Source organism: Diuraphis noxia, unplaced genomic scaffold (genome assembly GCF_037042655.1).
Source record: "Diuraphis noxia isolate RWA-SAM2 unplaced genomic scaffold, SU_Dnox_SAM2 contig0002, whole genome shotgun sequence".
In the NCBI taxonomy this organism is placed as follows: Eukaryota; Metazoa; Arthropoda; class Insecta; order Hemiptera; family Aphididae; genus Diuraphis; species Diuraphis noxia.
In genome coordinates, this window is record NW_028301712.1 from 67,881,170 (window position 1) to 67,900,750 (window position 19,581).

The 19,581-nt window shown below is 27.3% G+C and overlaps 1 protein-coding gene and 1 pseudogene across 2 annotated transcripts in view; one reads left to right on the plus strand and one right to left on the minus strand.

The window, feature by feature from the left end:
- LOC107162528 (LHFPL tetraspan subfamily member 1 protein-like) overlaps nt 1-19,581 on the minus strand; it is a 273,280-nt gene that overhangs the window by 71,540 nt on the left and 182,159 nt on the right. The window lies entirely within an intron of this gene.
- Nucleotides 10,633-11,253, plus strand: LOC149058837 (uncharacterized; annotated as a pseudogene).

The window sequence follows — 19,581 nt, forward strand, 5'->3', positions numbered from 1 at the left end:
ACCAACATTCCCAGACATCACCTTTCAAGCAAAGATCACATTTGGCTATAAAAAAGAATACTGAGATAAGAAAATATTACGTAACACAAATACATTATTACGTAACCGAAATTCCATCGCACCAAAAACTAACGTATATAGTAATACTAACTCACAAGTACAAACTTAATTAAAAACTTTGAGACGAGTACCAAAATACTCTCAATAAAACTTTACAAAAAACAAACAATAGCACCAATTTGTCATGACATAAGTCGAAATATTATCATACCAAAAACACATAGTTAAACCTAAACTATGCCTTTTAACGTACACAATTAAAATATCAAACACATTGTTATAACCACAATAATATCAACAATATATAATTCATGAGTAATACACATAACAGACAATCCACTAATAAACACCAATATAATACCTCCCTAAGCGACGTAATATCACTACTAAGACAAAAAGCAACCATATAACACAATGAGGCAAATCAGAAAAAGACTACATCAAAAATGTTACACAACAATTACACATATGCACCAGAAATAAAAACTACAAAATAATAACTTCAAAATACCAAATTCGGTGGAACAATAAATTCACATAACTATGAAACACAAAGCACGCGTACACACTATACAAAATTCTCTCAAAGTCTCAAAAAATATCAATGCAAAATGTTATACAAACCACAAATAAAATTAGCACGTGTGAACATGTGATCCAACATAACACTTCTTCTATATAAAATATTGCAAAAAGCCAATAACAGCGTGCGAAACACAACTCATTGCTCATACATGCGCACAACACACATTAAACAGAAAACACCACATATACACTAAGGTATTATACAAAAAAGAAAAGAACAATAACCCACAGAACCACATGACGTAACAAAACAACCCCTTAGTAAAAACATTGCGAAAATACCAACGACAATGTGCGAAAACTCGACATAACTAACATGCGCACAACCGTACTTCTCGTAGCAGACACGAATAACACGTTCCCAGATTACGCAATAACAATATTGTGTGGGGATAAAAAAATCGATTCATTATATAAGCGCCATGCATAGACAGTGCCACACACACAGCGCAACACACTGTGCAACACGGAGGTCTACTCTACACTATGTCCACGTCGAGCACAGTGATCTAAATGCCGCCAAAATCTTTGTTTAACCATAATCAGTGTTTTTATTCTATAACCAGTTAACTTCCAATATTTGTGTTTATTCTAGCACCAGGTATGAGTCTATTTATGTATATTCATCTATGTTCGTCAATCACAAAAAGAACGTCATTCTTTTATTTACTGCGTCACCCATGCAATCCTATAATGTTCATACTAATTTCAATCTATTGCTCATCCAATGATCCATTCCAAATAATCAAATATGTATTCTATCTCACATATTAAAAAATAAAATCACATAACCGAAACTAGGATAGGTATATGTGTGCATACTAAGAATATATCTTGGCGGCTGCTTGATATTTCATTGTTTGTTAAACTTTGAATTATCAAAGTATATTTGTAGTTATATTCTTAGAGCTAAGGAGCGGACAGGATATTCTCTTGGACCGGCTCGTTACCTTAACGAGAATCAACCTACAATTATATAAGCGAGACAAAATGCACACATATTAAAAAATAAAATCACATAACCAAAACTAGGATATATGTGTGCATACTAAGAATACATCTTGGGCGCTGCTTGATATTTCATTGTTTGTCAAACTTTGAATTATCAAAGTATATTTGTAGTTACATTCTTAGAGCTAAGGAGCGGACAGGATATTCATTAATGATATTATTTAGCGTTATCTCTCCCTGCTACCTAATTATAATAATTCACATATCTCTGTCCGCCTCTCTCTCACTATCTCTCTCCCCCACTTCCCCATTCCCACTGCTTCTTCCTTTAGATTTTTTATATGCATCATTTTTACCACTACATCACGTTTCTACGAAATCCGGTCATTCTTGTGCATCCTTCACACCCCACATCTCCTTATCACCCTCACTAACCGGTATATGTGGGCTAGCCGCTAGCGATTGCGACGACTGATTAGTAAGTAAACACGTCATGACTGATTATATACATAGATTGTACGTAGAGGGAATTAAATGGTTCAGCAGTAGAGTGGAGTTCAATCTGCATGCGTGAAACGGTACCCTTTTCTCGTGAGAAAGACTATAGTTTTTGGGTAGTTGAAAAAAAGCAAAAACTAAAACGTTACGCCTCCCTCAAAACTAAATACACATATAAACATTTATAAACAGTAATATCCAGCAGTAGTTATTGTTGCAGAATTTGAACAGTTTTAAAACTCGTTTAAGTAAAACATAAGCTTAATATAATGGTTGTTTTATTTTAAATTTAAAAAAAATACACTATTATTAATATTATTAATATCCATAGGTTAAAAATAAATAATAATTTTTAAATTAATATATGTATTATTTATAGCATAGCCATAAAAAAAATGGAAACATAGTAACTAAAGATGTTTTGTTTTGTTACGTGAATCATAGTGCATTCAAGTAGGTATCTAAGTGATTAGACAAACATTTTACTACGATGTAAAATTGCAGACTCTCGGTTTTATGAAGAAGTATTCACTTGGTGAAATTTTAATATTAATTTCTCGACGCAGAAATAAGTAATAATGGTTTCTATTTCATGAAAATAACAATTGGACTAAACATATATGGTACTTATACCAGTGTAAATTATTTTATACACAATATACAATATACTTGAGTATAATGTATAGACTATTCGTATAAGTAATAAGTATTAAGTATATTATAATATGTTGGAACGCGTAATCCACTTAATATTCAAAATCATGCATTGTTATAAATTGTATTCAATGCGGAAGTTTCATTTTAATACATATAGTAACCTAATAACATTTTATTAAATTTTAAATTTCAAAAATATTCACTTGTGGTCGTGCAACATCTGTTGTCATTTTAATTGTTTCTAGATAATTGTCTTTATAAATATATTGTGGTTTCTACGATAAAAGGTGTGTTATGTCAATGCAAGAAACATTCTCAACCAACCTTCTTCAAATTCATTGGCATCGACAAAAAAATCTAAATATTAAGCTAAGTCTACGCATATCAAATTTAATGTAAATATATAATACTGTATCGCTTAATCTGTAATCATGTGACATACAATCATAACTATAAAGCATCCATTAATAATATTGTATCTACAACCACAGGCTAATGACCTAGTTTTTAAACCTAGTCTCAATAAAAAATAAAAAAAATAAAAAAAAATGGTATGTGGTTTGTCACATTCAGAAAGGTTTTATTGTTTCATATTTTTAGATATATAACCACTCAATGGAAATATGTATGAATTACTTGAAAAGTCAATATAAAATAAATTTTCTTTTGCTCAGTCACATTGAATTATTCTTGAAATTAGCTTTCCATGTTTAAACAATAACAATATAATACTTTATTAAAGGTAAATTATTTAATCGATCAATTAAGATTGGTCTGGGTACAATGAACTGTCTAAGTTCTAACGAATTATACCTTAAATCTTAATGCAATAACAGTAATAAACATTAAAATAATTTATTGAAGCTATAAAACATTTTATGATAATTTATAACGTTTAAAAGTTAAGTTTGGTATCGGTAAAATGTACACAATCTTGCAAGGACTTGAAATTATTGGTTAATGTATGCTCGTGAGAGGGTTTCATCGGTTTACCATGTTTACTTTTCAACGCATGTTAACTTAGAACTAAAAGGTATCTTTCACGAAAGATATACATAACTGATAAAATTCATTCTGCAACTTTCATCATCATAATATTATCTACGTGTTATATTTAAGTGTAAAGTTACAGCTGCTGTATTTTGAAATATATTATAACACACAATATCAGCACGATATAATCGTACTTTTAATATAATAATATGTAAGAATATTATGATTATACTCTGTGATAGTAAGTTAAAAAGTACTTATTATATGTTTTAGATGTTCAGTAATACATCACGACAATATTATTCAAATATTTGTAACTACTTTGTGGTTGTATAATAAAAAATAATATATATTAAACGTGACTGAAGCATTATATATTAGAATCTTATACGATAAAGAAATGGATGGGACACCTCAAATTCATTATATTAACGTTTTGCGGTCAAGTATAGATAAAAAATTGAGGCTGTTTGTTTATATTATTGTATATTATGATTATAATATGATTATAATATTTGTAGATAGTCAGATTTGACGTATGGATGTGATGTTTGGAAAAATGACTAGCACATTGAGAATAAAGAGAATCCATAATAGATACTGCTAGATGGGAGAATGACGAAGAAGATATGACAGAGAATCACAGGATATGTTAGAAATTAGAACGATAACTAACTTTATCAAAAGCCAGATAATACAATAGCTAGGACGGACACATGACTATGAGAAAACGACCATTTAAGAGCATTGTCTCAAGGGAAAAATCCACGAGGCAGACCCAGAAAAAGATGGATGAAAGGAGTAGAAAAATACTCGAAGAGGCTGGATGTTGAGAAATGGAAATATATTATAGCACATGACAGAGATAGGTTGCGTGATATTGTGGTGGCAGCCAAAACTTTTAGAGAGTAGTAAGTTTCACCAATGAAAGAAGATGAAGAACAAGAAGAAGAAGAATAGATAGTCAGATACTCGACACAGGTATACTTATTTGACCTCAATTCGTAATATTTCATTTATCACTGATAAGACGTTATATTATCCTATCCATTTCTTATTATCTGTGGTTGGAATACAAACATATTTTAAAAGGTACCTTGGTACTATTAAAACATACATTTTACCAAAGCTGTGTTTCAAAATCAGGCACGTTAAATCAGACCTGAACATAAACTTTTCTGTACCACATAATATATAATAATGTACTTATACACACTTTTTTTTTTATATATATACAACTATAACTGATACTGCACATTGCATGTACATAATATGGTACATAGTAATATAATGTATGTAGTAGTAATAAAATATTGGTTGTAATATTTAATATTTAAATATTCATTTCCACGGAAACAAAAACCATGATAACATTGATAACAATAACATGATTAAAATTGTTATATTTTTGTGATATTCATTTTAATCCATTTATATAACATGCGCATTAATTGATCATTATGACGTGTCTTAATTTAAACATATTATGTCGTGTCAATGAAACATATTAAATTTTACCAAAGATGAGTTTCAAACTCGGATGCGTTAAGTCAGCCAGGGAATGTTTTCCGTACCATATTATATGTATGCACTTTTTTTATTTATATACAGATACAGACTTCATATTTTTATCTCTCTCCTACGTATAGGTACGGCACATAACATATAATAATCGTCTAACAGGATAAATAGATCGATATAAATATTTTATATTCTTGTGTTTCACGGGAGCGATGCGTGATTTATGTTACACGAAAAGTTATAATTTTTTTTTCATATTTTATTGGTAAACAGACAAAACGTCTATCCAAACGTAAAAATGTACAATACAGTATAAGATATAATATTATTATTATTGTGTTTGTAGTTCTATATATGTTTGCACGGGATCGAAACTATATAATAGCATATACATTGTACATATTTTTTTTACCAACGGTGGTTGATGGTGTACGACCTTTGTGTTATCGTACAACGCGACGGCGGAACAGTTTTGTTTCATTTTTATTTTTTCGGTTTTGTTAGGTTAGAGAGCGGAGGGGGTGGTGTACGGTTTCGGCAGACGATAATGTGAAGATGATCGCTGCGTACATTCTACGGAACAACTGGCGGCGTCGACGGTAGCCAAATCGTTAATCTTTCTTGTTTTCCGTCGTCACACAACAATATAAACGTTTGTTTATCTATTTTTATTTGGGTGAGAATAAAAAAAATAAAAATACAAAACAATAAAACAATAAATAATAATAACAAAAAAAATAACAAATAATATTGTATCTCTATAAATATAATATGTATATGCACGATAACTGGTAGGATTTATATCGATATTATTTTTTTCTTGCGTCTGCTGGCTGAAATTAATAATGTGTGCCTGCCGGCCGTTCATTTCATAACATTATCCATTCGTTATACATCGAGCCCGACACATTCACCCTTCTCTTCACACAACATCATCCCTTCCCAACTTATACCACACTTAGTTGCCATTTCACTGTATTATTTTCCCTTATATATACACCTACTTTCCACCACTTTCTCCTACTCCATCAGCTGTAGTCCTTTGTAGAGTGAATAGGTGTAAGTTGTGTGTGTGTGTGTGCGCGCGCGCGCGTATGTGCCCGGTGCAAATAAATTCGTTCAGGATAATTACATCACGTATAACCGGGACCGCTAGCAAACCGCGGTCGTGACCACTCTTTTTATTTCCCCGCTTTCTCCGTGGCCATTTCGACCCCTCTCCCTGAACCCCTGAACCCCGTACACCAAACCCTTCCAACCCAAGTTTTCTTCACGCGTTCCTCGTGTTGTGCGCAAAGGACGCCACCGCCATTTAACCTATCTTATGAATCCTGGTGTAATTAATGCAATTACTTTTATAAATTACAACACATTGGTATATATATGGACCTATATATTTATTATTTACAGTATAAGGCTAAACGGCTACAGCTATAATGGTCATGTGCAAACCTAAGAGCTAGATAAAAAACATAAAAATAAAAACCCATTTAATTAATAAAAACATTATTCTGTTTTACGGGTTTTCTCCCTTTTTTTTTATCGCCGTATATAACGTAAGAGATTGATTAATACATTTCAGGTCCGATTGAACTAATACATCGTCGTGTAAGCAGTCGAAAATTATTGTTTTCCTGTATGCGTTTTGTCATTAAACAAACGTCTGAAGTTATAGTTGATGAAAAATAAATTCATATCCATTAATGCTAAATAAGAATTTGAAAACAAATTTTAGTAAATAAATGGCGAACACAATCAATAAAATTACAATAATATAATCATTGATCATAATATAGAATGTATAAACATAATATTACGAGTATATTATAACGTTTTTATAATATTGATGAACCATGCAAATATTGTTTTTGACAATAATACTAATGTAAAAATAATAATATTTTAAGATGATGACATTATGCATCTCATCTATGAAAGTTATGTAATGTAAATAATAATATTGTTTCATTCAAAATTATAGTACACATGTGTCAAATCGTCATTGTATTATAATATTTTAGTTGCTCATGTTTAAAAATTAAATATTATGTGAAAATATATTATGGTAGGTTAGGTTAAGTGAAACTAGTGTAAATATATAGAACGGTAATGCTCTAACATACAATTATTCATTAATTTACTACAATTCTCTTACTGCGATTTCCAAACATTCAGATTCAATAAAACAACTTACTCAAAAACAATACCAAAACATAAAATGTTTTACTAAATATAATCATTTTGTGTAATTTTGTAATATTAATATTCTATAATTGTTTTGTATAACATAATTGTAGTACTAATGTTATATTGACCGTGTTGATATATACCTTATTTTCTGTACCTATGTCCATTTTATATATTATTATTATTTATCTTAAAGTCATAAATATTATTATTATACTGGTATTTAAAAAAATAATTTAAATTCCCCAAAACGGAATATTTCTATATTATGTGACTTATGTTTTTAATTTTAATTTTAACTTTTTATCTTATTTAGCTTATTGTTTAATTTGCAAATAGGCTGAAAAATAAATAAATAAATACATTTAATTTTAATCTTAATTTTTAACTCTGACGATTTTTAATTTTACTAAGAATATTTAAGTCCATAATGAATTCTTAATAGTTCTTTAGACGTGATTACACAAGTACATAATCTCATAAAGTTAAATTTGTTTTTACTACTGCTTGTTTCAGTTAACCATAATTTTACATCACTTCATATTACATAACAAATTAACTAAAAACCACGTACATTTTTACTTAAAATTACAGGACATAAAATTATTTAAAGAAAATTATTATTAAAGATGTAGGCATCTACACAATTTTAATAGCTTTTACTTAAGTGAACGTTAAGCCTAGCTGTTTATATTGCCCGTGTTTTATTAACGTACAACATGTACATGGAAAATATTCGATTGTGCAGAATCAATTTATATTTTTAGTATTGCTATAACAGCCAACTACAACTACAGACCTTTTTGATAATTCAGAAGAAGTATAATCATCTGTTTTCTCTAGATAAGCTTTTCGCTATCTAAATTTTAAATCAATTTATGGGAATTTTACATACCTATATTATTCGCTTTAAAATTAAAATACTTAAAAAAATCTTACAAGACGATACGAATACTACCATTAAATTGATTCTTAGGTAAATCTGATGTATTAAAACTAACAATACAAAATCGATTCTATTGAACGCAAATGTGCAGTATTGTAAGTTTACTAAGTGGAGAAAATACTAGTGGCATTATTACAACCTCTTTAAATACATAATTGGAAATATGTTTAAGAAATAATGATATTATAACATTACTGGATATACAAAAATATAATTGTATTTTAATATAATATTTTCTAGATACATTGAGAAATTAACATACTAATTTTACGATTATAAATAATTATATAAACTCTAATAGTGTGACAATTAGAGAAGAACTTAACATTTAACTGACTTTTCACTAAATGCTTCATAATATTGTATAAATGTGTACCTACTTCAGAATACTCTGTCTGTCTATGTGTAAACTTTTTGGTTATAACTCACAATGTTTTAACGTAAGTTATTAGGTTACATAGATAACTCTTTATTAATTAACTAATGGCTCACAAAATATATACAAGCTATAGTTTTATTGACATCATGTGGGTTTAGTACATATTATTATGTATTATTAAAAATATAAATATTATTTTATTACCTTAAATCATATATTAATATTTATCAATTTCAATATTGTTAAGTAATTTAACTTAATTTAATTAGATGGTTTAAATTTTTTTACATAGCTTACACAGTTTTAAATTTTATTTTCATATCGAAACGTTGGATCAATATTATTATTTTTTTTTTGTTTGAAATTAGTGGTATTTAATAATTTTTTATATCTAAAAATGAAATAATTTTCATATTAAAATAAGTTTAAATATTATTAGTATTATATTCGACAATGGATTGTTAGCTACAATTTTCTCTACTATTTTAAGGCATTTATTACTATTTTTCTCAATTGATTGTTGATTACATTTGTAGCCTTTAATTTATAAATTAATTCCTTAAATTATATCGAATTTTACTGTAATACAAAGGAAATTCAAATTAAACTCGTAACCATTAATTATTAACAAAAAAATAACTTGGTTTTTATGTATTATCTACAAATCTAGTCATTAAAAAAAAAAAAAGTATTACCTATTAATTTGTTATTCATTAATGTAGTCAAGTAAAATAATATTTATGTGTACTGTCAAATTTAATGTTTTGTATATATAGATAATTCCCGTCCAAAATATTTTCAATGTTCTGCATTATCGAATATTTTCGTTTATCAAATTGGACAAAATTAATCAAGGAAATTTATTTTATTTTGTAAGATGTACATTGTTGGTACCTAAATCAGCAATAATAGGGTAACTTAAAAAATAAGTAATTTTTATTACCTAGTTATAAAAAGTCCCTTAAAATAAGGTTAATTATATAATTTGAACAAGCCAGTAGTGTCATGTACACTATTAAGAGTGTCTATTGTGTATAATTTTATATTAATATATTAATTTTGGTGGTTTAACTGGAATAGTGCTGTAACTAGGTATATTACAATAAAATTAAAAATCAAATATTTGTAAATAGTTCAGAGTGTATTCGGTAAATGTATGTTCACTGTTCAGTCATAATATTACCAGTCACTCGGTCATTGAGTCACGTAATTACGATATAATCGTGTTCGTCTACAGTATTAACTTTGTATTACGCCCATTTAATTGCTAAGTAAAAACCACCAACCGATCTCAAGTCAACTAACTGTAATGGATTTACCAACTTCTCACTAACTGTCGTTATATCCAATTAAATTATAGAAATTTCTATTTCAATTTTGTTTAACAATCTAAGTATTTATAAGCTATACGACCATGATTATCATTAATTATTTTAACCAAAATGATTTATTTAATCACACATTTTCAGTGATAAGTGGTATATAAATCATATTATAGTGTTAACAAATATTTTGGAGAAACTAGGTGTAGGGTGAACCTTTGCTCTCCTTGTTAAATTCATATATAACAGGTAAACGACAGTTTGTTTCCTTGTTTAATCAAAAATCCTCGGAATATTCAGTTACTGCTGGAGTCCCATAAGGTGGACACTTGTCACCACTCTCATTTAATATTCTAATAAAATCTTTATGCGAACCTATTGAAAGCAAATTGTTGCTATTTGCTGAAGTTATAAAATTATTTAATTATGTTCAACTTGAGAGTGATGCTATTTCGTTACAAGAATCATTGAATAAGTTAGTTCATTGGTGTGATACAGTTGGGTTAGAGCTGGAAATCCATAAATGTAAAGTTATGAATTATTCGAGAAGTCACTCAATTATCCAATATTTTATCGATAACGTGATACTACAGTGATAACGAAGTTGAGGATTTAGATTTTATTTTTACCCTAATATTATTTTTTACATCTCATATTGACTATTACCTCATATTAGGTAAAGCATTGCGATTCTTAGGGTTTTAAAACGTCATGCGGTGTCTGTCATATCTGTTAAATGTCTGTTAATATTAAATACTTCCCTTGTTAGATCAATTGTTGAATATGAGTCTGTATAGTATGGTCACCAAAAACTAAATGTGACATTATTCAAATCGAACGTGTTCAACATCGTTTCTTGAACATGGTTTCTCAATCTATGGGCATTATTCACGGACCCCGTGATTATAAACCCGTATTAACAGCACTCAATTTATCCACCTGGAGTGAAAAAGGAATTATGAGTGATATTAAAATTTTAAATGGTTTAGTTTCTGGTGAAATATACTCACCTTGCTTGTTATTTAGAATTGTTTTTTCCAGGAAGAATCCTCTCATAGAACTCTTACTACCCTCCTCAAGTGACAAGAAATTATTTAGATGATAACCCTTTGAGGAGAACAACTATGTCTTTAGTTAATAGTCAAACTAGTTAAAGTATCTTTGACTTAGGTTTTTATTTCTGTTATATTTAACTTTCTGGATATTACTGTGTAATAATGTATAAACTAATGTTCTGACACCCAATGTGTTATCATACATATTTATATAAATATGTAATTATGTATATTCCATTAATATGTATTAAATTGTAAAAGCCGTTTGGCGTTAAAAAAAAAAAAGCAGGTAAGTGGGTATCGCTTTGCTGTTCATTGGGGGTGGCGTAGACCTCTGACTAAGGTAGGTTAAATTTGAATGCAATGATAGGTATTATCAAAAAAATAGTATCGTTTAGTGTTTATATTAATAGGTATATACAAATGGGTACATGTTATAATAGCCACTGTATAAAAATACCAGTTTAGTAGCTAGTAGGTACCTCTTAATTAGTTTTAAGTATGTTATCTGCTTGGTTACATATGTAGAAGTAATATGATATTTAATCTGTTATTTATAATAATATCGTATATATGCTGATTACTTCTAACGTTTCTATTAAAACTAAACATATGAAATTAAAATATATTATAATTATTTATCACTGTTTTTTTCTATAATGATCGCGTTAAATGATCACAGGCGATTGGCCAAAAAGCCATTTTTGTCCACTTTTATTATCTCTTATACATTGTATGTTAACTTAACCTAGTTTTGTATTTCGCTTTATAATTGTTTTTAGTCCACTAAAACTTATCAACTAAAACTTATATTATAAATAACATAAATGTTTTCTTAACCCGGTTTTAAAGTCTAATTATGCTTATGTATATGTTGCAACGTATTTCCGACTTAATATATACATAAACAACTAATTCTTAATACAACAATAAGTATATAAATTGAATGTGCTGAAAGTTAGACCCATAAAGTATTAAATTGATTAAGTAATCAACTTATAAGGTTCTTATGAAAATATATAAAACATAATATCTACAACTATTTTACAAAACAAAATCGTCTACTCAGTATATTATTGTGTTGTTTTTACTTATTTAATTTTTCTCTACGCGTTTTAGTTCATGACGAAATCTGAATTGGCATACTCAAACAAATACCTATTATGATATTTTAATATTCATAGATAGAATTGATAACGACGTTAATAAACATAAAAAATTGATAAAATAAATTTTAATATAAGATAAATGATGAGTGTTTTCAGGGTATTGGCGATGCATTAATGCTTTACAAACATTAGAAATTCGGTGCAACCTGTCACCATCGTTTATCATTATACTTGACAACCATCTATTTTTTCAATAATAAAAATAACCTAACCGCCTGGGTTTTATTAATAAAAGGGATGTTGTTTTCTTCTTAGCTCATACTCTTAGATATTATATAGGAATTTTTTTTGATAACGACTTGGACGGTAGCCAAACAGTCGTCACTACGGTCGAACGGGTGGACGATCCGTTTCCTCACCGAGGCAATTCCAACTCACTCGGCGCGAAATTTATTGCATTAAACGCTCATAACGGTTTCACTGAACATTTTCTTGTAGTTTACCCTACGGCACATCGACCTTTATGTGTGAGCTAAGATGCTAAGACTGTGGCCCTGCCACCGACAACATGGCCAGCAATTAATTTACCGGCCGCGTTTGCTGGGCCACTGGAAAACCGTACCCGGCCTCGTCGTAACGCCACCTAAAATATCTATTCAAGTGGATATGAGCAAAGATTGTTTGCCAAAATCAGATACGTTTACGGACGAAAGTCCGTTCGATTATTGATTATTTTTTTGACAAAACTAAAATTGATATTCCTACATCATAAATACACATAAAACCACTTTTCTTCGTGGTGATTTGTTGACAATGCATGTTGCTTTGCTCACTAAACCAGCTACGCATCGATTGCGATTAATGATTATAAGTGGTATACCACGTAGGTGCTTATCAACAAAAAAGTTTTGTATTTCTCAGAGTGAGTATGGATTTCTGTTTGTCGTATTTGTGATGTGAAACGGGAAAAACATAATACAAGTGAATTTAAAACAATGGTTTAAGACAGTTTTAGTTCGTAACCTGTAACTCTAAGCCTCTTTGCATGAACATGATACAGCTTCACCGAGATTTCTCACAGACTTAATATTATTGATAAAACATTTGAGATTCATATCGTTCAGTTGGCAGCCTTCAAATATCTGTTACTGCAATAGCGTATTATCTACTCTTACAAAATTTAAATAAAATAAATTAATAGTTTTTTTTGTGATATTTATCATATTATATAATAATGTAAAATTATGTTACTTCAATGATGATTGCAACCAAAAATGTGAGAATGCAGCACAATGTTTACAATTTATAAACAAGTTTAATGAAATGGATAAAAAATTAAATATGAAAATTGTTTTTTCAATATTTCAGAAAAATCATAATTTATTAAACCTATAAAGTAGAAAAAGGTATCAGTATTCAAGTGATATTGTTAAATAATTTAACATCCTATCAAATAAATATTATCGTTAGATATGAATTTTAGAAGGATATTAATTATATTCTCCTAATAACGTTTTAACATTTACGAAACTGGCATAATTCCAAGTCCTTGTCAGGGTAAAACATAAATGTTTAAAGGAAAATAATGTTGTTACAGGTTCATAATTTAATGAAGGTTGAATAAAAAATTCAACTGTGTTGATAATGTATTTTATTTTTTTTTACAAAACGGAAATTAGAATACCCTAAAATATTTCTATGTAATTATATTCATCATTGTGTTGCTACTGGTTACGAATTACGATATTGAAATAATAAGTTCCGTTAATTTTATACACTAGGTTGAATAATAATATTTTAAATTACTGTAACATATTATATTCAGTGTAAGCATTCGAAAAGAATTATTGTCGTTTTATTTTTACAAGCATGACCATTATGAATTATTTTCTGGTATTTCGTATTTAAGATTTTTTTTTATGCGTTCGAGTACATAATTTTAGGAACACGACACGGCGTCTCGAATAGGCAATTCACTACACTTTGATTGTGACATTTTTTACATTAATTTGAATACATAAAAATATTATTGTATATTCATATGAGTAATTTTAGATAAAATTAAATAATAAGTATTAGCGTTAAGTTTGTAAATATCCACTGAATGCAATTTTAATTAACTAAAACAGAGTATTAAGCTAAAGTTTAATTTTTTTCACAGAAATGTAGTAATTTTATTTACTATATTTATAAAATGAAAAGTGCCAGTAGCTTATTTTTTAATATATGGTATTGGATCCACAGAAAAAGTAAATTAATTGTCTTTATCACTCGTGTGAATCTGAAGTGATAGTTAAAACGTTAATTTTTGATTGTGTAGTTTCAAATTGTTCAATGACCAAATGTTTAGAAGTTGAGTTTACTTTAACCGATATTAAACCTTTTTTTAAGCACGTTTACTAGTTCATACTGAAATGATGACGTAATCATGAGTTAATTGTATAGAAATAGACTTGACAAAAATATTTCGGAGACAAGTAGAACCAAGAAATAAATCTAAAATTTAAATGTGTATGTTGATATTTTGTGCGCTGAAGTAACTGATGAATATATTAATTTAATCGTGTATATAGAAGGTACAACAACACAACAAACAATAGTAGCTGACATTGTTGAATACATTGTAGGATTTATTTTTAGAAAGTTGGATAAAAAATAATTTGTGATGACTGCATAAAAAGTTTGACTAGGACCCATTCTGAAATAGGTTCTCAAATAAATATCAAAACTGTAGGGGATTAATTCAACCTTCAGTGGATTTCATACACCTGTGCCAGGTAGCAGAACAAGTTTTTTAAAATATACTAAAGTAAACTATCAACGAGAAGTAATATAACTAATTTACTTATTATAAAAGTAACTTCGTAAGTAAGCATAGATCCGATTTTTTATCTATAGCTGAAAATATAATATTAAACCAAGAACTATTAAATAACCACATTTTACAAATAGAACATATTATTTTTCAAAGTTATTTTAGAATACGTGTTCATCATTATTGTATGGACGAAGGAAAACCAGATGATGATACCTATTAGATTTTTTTATCTGAAATGATTCACTTTAAATATCAATAGAATTTAATATTTACTACCTAAATTATTTTTTTTGTACTATGCAATTTAACTTTAAATAATATCGACATATTGTCAAAAACTGTATGTTTACACAATATAAATATAATTTAATATTTGTTTTAAAAATGCTCCATTTTGTCTTATCACAAAAATAAAGTACAAATTATTTGCATTTATACACATCTATAATTGTGCTGTTAAACCTATACCATTCAACCATTTCATCTGTACCAATGGTTCTTAATCTGTGATCCGTGGCTCCCTGAGGATCTGCGATACTCATGTAGGGGGTCCGTGGCGGCCTTAACTCCTAACATAAGTCAATACGTGACATGAGTGCATCATTACACTATTTTCGGATTATTATTATTTTCTTTTTCATATAAAATATATCTTATATATTAAGATATAAACTTATGTCTACTTCCTATAATTGTTATTATAGATTTTTTTTTATTTATTTATTTTATTTTATTTCGTTAAGTATATCGTAAAAAGGTATTAGATAAAAAATTGGTGGGGGTCCAAAAATCTTTCATCGGAGGTCCAGGTTCTACAAAAGGTTATGAACCACTGATCTATACTATTACTTATTTGGATATTTTTGTAATATCAAAGTAGTAGACTATAAATAATTATAAAATCAAATAAAACAATATTATAATATTTTATTATTTTATAATATCATCATCCATAGACAATTTAATTATTATGTTATCGCATCCAAATTGTTCTTACCATTCAACGATATCTAATTTGTTTTTCTTATGATTTTCTCAAACTATACATGCATATTATGTATAATATATTTGATATATTTGATATATTTCTAACTATATTGTTCTCACGGTAATCTAGGTGAAGTGTGTGGGAAGATTTATTAATATGTTTATGGTATGCACAGATATTATAATAAACTAAATAAATTATACTAATTGCATGCTTAATTTATTATTATCGCTGTTTTTATAAATAACTTGTAAAATGTTGAGTTACTGATCGTGTGAACTATGTAGTTTATGTTTATATGCGTAAAATCGTTTCGTCGTAAGCGGCTTTGTATGTTAAACAATAATTTATCTTTCATGATTTGTACATGCACGTAACTTCGATTTTCGAACAATACACGATTTTCCGACATCACAACTTTACAGATAATATAATTACAATAAACTGTACACTACAAATTGTCTTTAAAAGTTTAATCATTAATATTCGTTATACAATATATATAGTACCCACATAGTAATATATACGATATAATAATCCGTTATATAAATTTATTGAAAATTGTTAAGGGAAAAATAATAATTATTAATTATTAAACTTTACTATGTACCTATAACGCTGCTTAACATTAATAAAATATATAATACTGATACATTTTAAATCTTTGAACTATTGTGACATATTTATATTCACTGTATGTCAGCATAATTAATAATAGTTATAGACTACAGGAATTAATAAACACTTTATTATGCATAAAAGCATATTGATGATTATGTAGAGTAATAACTAATAAGTATAATAATGCATATAAATGTATCATTAAGTATATACCTACATAAGTCATGTTGAACAAAAAATGGTACCTCTAGTCTTTAGAATCAAATCCTATTATATATTTCAACATTTTTTTCTAGTAAAGTATTATTTTAAATAAGCCGATGAGTATAAAAATTAATATTTTTTTAAGGATCTTTTGACGAAAAACTTTATATCTCAAATAAACAATTTTAACAATTTATACATAATTCAATTTTAAATATTTTGTACGTTTAATTTTATGTTTACGTAAGTATTTAAATGATAGTGGTCATTTCTATTGTAAAAATTTAAGTATTAATTTATTTAAATACGAACGGGAATAAGCCTATATAGTTACCGTATGATATAATATAACTTAAAATCAAATGTCAAATAGTAATTATAAATAATATTATTTTATTAATAAATAAATATTCTAAAATTTAAATAATGGATTAATAATAATATATTTAGTAGCCAGAATTTATACTTATCAATTTGTATACGGATGTGTCAATCTCTGATGGAACAAAATAACATTTATTTATTTATATATTAATATAATTGGTTTTATCCGTTTGAATTTTTTTCACCTTCGTCCTAAATCCTTGAATTCAACATTTCAATCATGGCCCAGTAAATTTAGAAGTCTTAGAATGGTAACATGTGTCTGATAACATAACAGTCATCAATCTTCGTCCGTTAGTGCGTGGTTCAATTTCCATTTTACGATAGAAGTTAAGAGAGCGCACACACTATTTTCGTTTACACACCATTGACCTGTCTTAGCCACTCATCAAGAAAAATCGGCAAGATCAGCAAAATTGAAAACTTGAATTTTTTATATTCGTTTTTATATAGGTAACAATACAATATTAAAATATATTTTTTTCATTTCAAATAAAACCATATCATAATTAAACACTCTCGAAAAGTATACTATATGTTCATTATTTTAATCAATCATACAATTTACTCATTTAAATGTATAGTGTGTACCTATCTAATATTATAACAGAATACCATTATCATACTAAATAAATAAAAATTGATCAGAAAGGTACCTATATATTGTACAGTTATAGATTTAAATTTATTCAGTGTATACCTTTAAAAATAAAATATAGTACATTTAAAATATTGACACTGAAATTGAATGATGTGATATAGGCACATTATAGGTAGGTAACATCTTACTAATTACAAAAAACAATTGTAATATAGGTACTTAATAATTGAAATTTTGTTTTCAATTAAACACTAAAGCTATTGTCATTTTAAAATAATTTAAAATTGGATTTCGAATCAGCAAAGAATTATTAATAATCCTAAATATAATTGAATTACATCCATTAAAGATATCCATTAAGTATGATATGAAACGTATTATTTGTACACTAAACTCATAGATCAATAATATTTTATAAAAAATAAATTGGAAACTCAAATGTAAAAAATGATGTTAAGTACTAAATTAGTATGACTAACTAAGCTTAAACATAGTTATTCAAGTAGCATGTCATTCAAAAAAATTAAAAATAACTTAATTTTTGGTAATATAACAACTAAGTAAAAATTTAATTATTTTTTTATTATAATACAATTTATAGTTCAGATAGTTCGATAAAATAGAAAAATTAAGTTATGGTACGGAGAAAAAACATCGTTTTTATATTTAATTTTAGTCTTTAGATACAATGCAATATCATCATAGTTACTAGAAAAAAATCCAATTACTTATGAAGGTATATCATATTGTATTATATAATAATAAATCACATTTCGCACAAACTAGAAATTTTTCATTGAAGCTTAATTAATATCTTGTTCTTAAAAATTCAATATTGTTTTTACTAATAAATTATCATTGTATGAATAATGCAAACGATAACAATAAAATCAATACGTAATAAGTTTGGCTCAAATTTAGATGCACACTAAAATTACAAAATACGATCTTAAAAATATGTATCTATATGCACTAAAATTCTGAGGTAAAAGTATATGCTCGTAAAAATCGTGTTTTATAAGGAAAAAATCTAAGATTTTGGTTTAAAATTAATATAAAACATTATACTGCATTGTGTATTTAATAATGTATTATTTTTTTTAATTATAATTTCTGGAGATATGATATTAAAACGTGGTAACACATTTTTAAGTATATAATAATAATTGGGTAGTTACATCCAAAACTTTAGGCCCGTAAAGTCTTTATTTAAGCTATGAATTAACGCGATATAACGTGAAAATAGTAAATACCAATCAACAAAATTGTAAAATAGTCCATGGATATCGAACATTTTGAAATATGCACAAATATTTTGTATTTAAATCATACTTTCACCACAAACATAATATTTTTTGTTTGCTGGATACTTACCTTACACTATGATAGATCAGTAAAAACATTTAAATGCAAAAATATTAGAGAATTATAGTAATGAAAGGTTTAAAAGCATAATATAAATGATCAGGCAATTTTAACAGTAAAACTGATATATTAAATGTATTACTAGGATTAAAATTTTATTTTATTTTAAAAATAAAATCATTGATTATTGTTGGCATGTTATTATTATGCTGAATTATTCGCTAATTTAATATATTTATTTACATAAGAAAATAAAAATAACTTACAATATTTAAAATTTAATTGATACAACATCATCCTCAATTATGATATAAATGTTTAATGAATGATTTCGTAT